The sequence below is a fragment of the Stylophora pistillata genome, chromosome 8 (genome assembly GCF_964205215.1).
Source record: "Stylophora pistillata chromosome 8, jaStyPist1.2, whole genome shotgun sequence".
NCBI classification, from domain to species: domain Eukaryota; kingdom Metazoa; phylum Cnidaria; class Anthozoa; order Scleractinia; family Pocilloporidae; genus Stylophora; species Stylophora pistillata.
The window spans coordinates 14,165,243-14,167,602 of NC_142526.1; the positions used below are offsets into that span (position 1 = coordinate 14,165,243).

Consider the following 2,360-nt stretch of genomic DNA (forward strand, 5'->3'; position numbering starts at 1 on the left):
GGAGAATCTACATGCAGTTTCACATCTTAACCATGAGACCTTCACCGCATTACAGTATTCCCAAGACTTTGGATTAATTACCAAGGAGTCGTTGAAGAGAGTAACGAAATGGGCAGCCAAGTATTTTACTCATGAAAAATCCTACTATCCTGTCCCTCAGACCAGCACGGAGTTTGCAAATGTAAACGACTTTATGCGACCTCTACCTTCAGCAGAGATCGACCCCGAGATACGAAAGAATTTGTGGAGAAATATCGTCCCTTGAGGCAAAGGACAGTTCGGGAAGAAACTACCAAGAACAGGGCAGGGGCTTTACCAAGGGCCGTCTACACGAAGCAACAAGTATTTCCTCCCCGGGAAACTCGCCTTTTGGTTTTGTGGTATTTTCTACTTTTTCTTCACCTATAATCATCGCTTTCATCTTATCTCCGTTTTTTTATCAGTTATCTTTTTATGGCCACTGTGGTATTTTTTCTTGTTAGGTTTCGGTCGGTTTCGGTTGCTTTTTTATCCTTTTTTCCCCAGAATTGGAAAACTTACTAGTGCTTGTAAATTCCAAATAACACGAGAAGTCATATGATTACCTATCATGAATATACAATAAACAAGAACAACGAAAAGCCAAAACAACAGGAGTTTTTATGGTACTCAGTTTGCATTACGACGTTCGGGAAATTCAAACCTCTACAACTCCTACCTCTCAAAAGTTATTCAACTGTAAACTCAGAAACGTGTAAAGATTGAGTTTTAAACCATTCAAAAATATTTCAAAGAAAATTCAGTGGACAATAACCTGTAAAAATAAATTGTTCAGTCGGAATTATCCTCGATTATGGAAGCTTGGCCTTTACAAGAACCCAACCGCTGTTTTGAAACCTCACTTTTAACTGCGTCACAAATTTGCACTTGTGTACACGAGAACAGCACTTTTTTTAGCTTAGCGAATCAGAACTGGGTCATTTTTCATGTATATTATTAACTTATTTAAGTTCACTCCTTTATCCGTAGTCTGTATATCACAACCATGACCACCAGAGAAAATCTATATTTTAAACGCGTAGACATTTTTGCCTGGAGCTCTCTGCGAACAACAAATATGCTGAGTGCAAACTCCGGGATTATCATGGAATCTCCAGCGACGAAAACTATGAACTGGAGTATTTGAAATGCACATAAAAATTCTTGTCAACGTTTTCATCTGGAAAAACAAAAATTCATTCAATCCTTTGGTTGGTACATGTAGCTGTTTACCTTTTTAAAAGAACAAAAGTGAACCCTGTTTTAAAACATGTTTAAACAAAATATGGCTGACCCTTGGCCCTAGAAACTAGGTGAAACATTTTAGCTCTTCAGTAATTCTGCAGACCATGACGTATGTACTTTCAATTCTGATTTAAGAAAGTTAACAGTAGAAAATAGACATTGTCATGTATTTAGTCATTTTGTTTGAAAGATCTTTCTCAAAGCGAAAATAGCATTATTGTATCCCCCCTCTAAAATACCAGTTCAAACGGAAATTCTTTACCTGAAATAACTATCAGAGAGCATAAGAGGAACATCTGTAATCTTCTCACCACTTAAAAGACGATTAACGAAATAGCAGATCTGTTCTCTAAAAACTCTAATAAGTTAAGGTTCACTGACAGCCAGTAGCAACTTAAAACACGTCGACAATAGTCTGATAGAATCGCTACATTACTTGCTTGTAACTCAAAGCAACATTTATGTGCTGTATAAAACTATTCGGCTTCATCCTTAACAAACATTGCACACCAAAGTCGGAACGAACAAAGAAGGTCAACCTCGTTTAAAGTACCTCACTAACTTCCATTAACTTCTTTTGTCTCACTTGGCAGAGAATGTTTCATACATCCCACGTAAGAGTTCACGCATGAGTAGCACGGAACCAAATCCCCAACGGTAATTCTTTCGAACAAAAGGGTGCAATGTTGTCTTTCTGAAACACTACGTGGGTATCAGTGGCTTAACTTTCTTTTTTTGTTTAAAAACTAGCCTGAAGACGAGTGGATAATGTTACAAATGTCTTATATTATAGCTCTGTGTCTTCTATTACGTGTACCTTGAATGTATTTCCGTTCACAGTATACTCTTGAATCGATTCAACTTCTTGAATTTGTAGTATCTTGAGTAGCACGTTGGCGAGCTTCGGTTTGTTTGATCGCTGAGCATGATCGTAATAAAGTTCTTCAAGCTGGCTGTACCTTGTGCTCTCCAAAAGTTGATCAAATTCTTCTTGTCGATTCGGTTTTGATCCAACGAGTCGTGTAAATCCAAAACAACCCAAAGTTTCAGGGCATGACTTCATTTTCAGTATTCTGGTTGCGTTTTTGTTATTCTGT

The 2,360-nt window shown here is 37.6% G+C and overlaps 1 long non-coding RNA gene across 1 annotated transcript in view; it reads right to left on the reverse strand.

The window, feature by feature from the left end:
- Window positions 1-622: 622 nt before the first annotated feature.
- The window catches only part of LOC111335741 (uncharacterized), a 2,439-nt gene continuing 701 nt past the window's right edge, over window positions 623-2,360 (reverse strand). The window contains exon 2 of the long non-coding RNA XR_002695376.2: window positions 623-2,360. This exon is cut by the window's right edge and continues 123 nt beyond it. This is a non-coding gene — a long non-coding RNA (uncharacterized LOC111335741).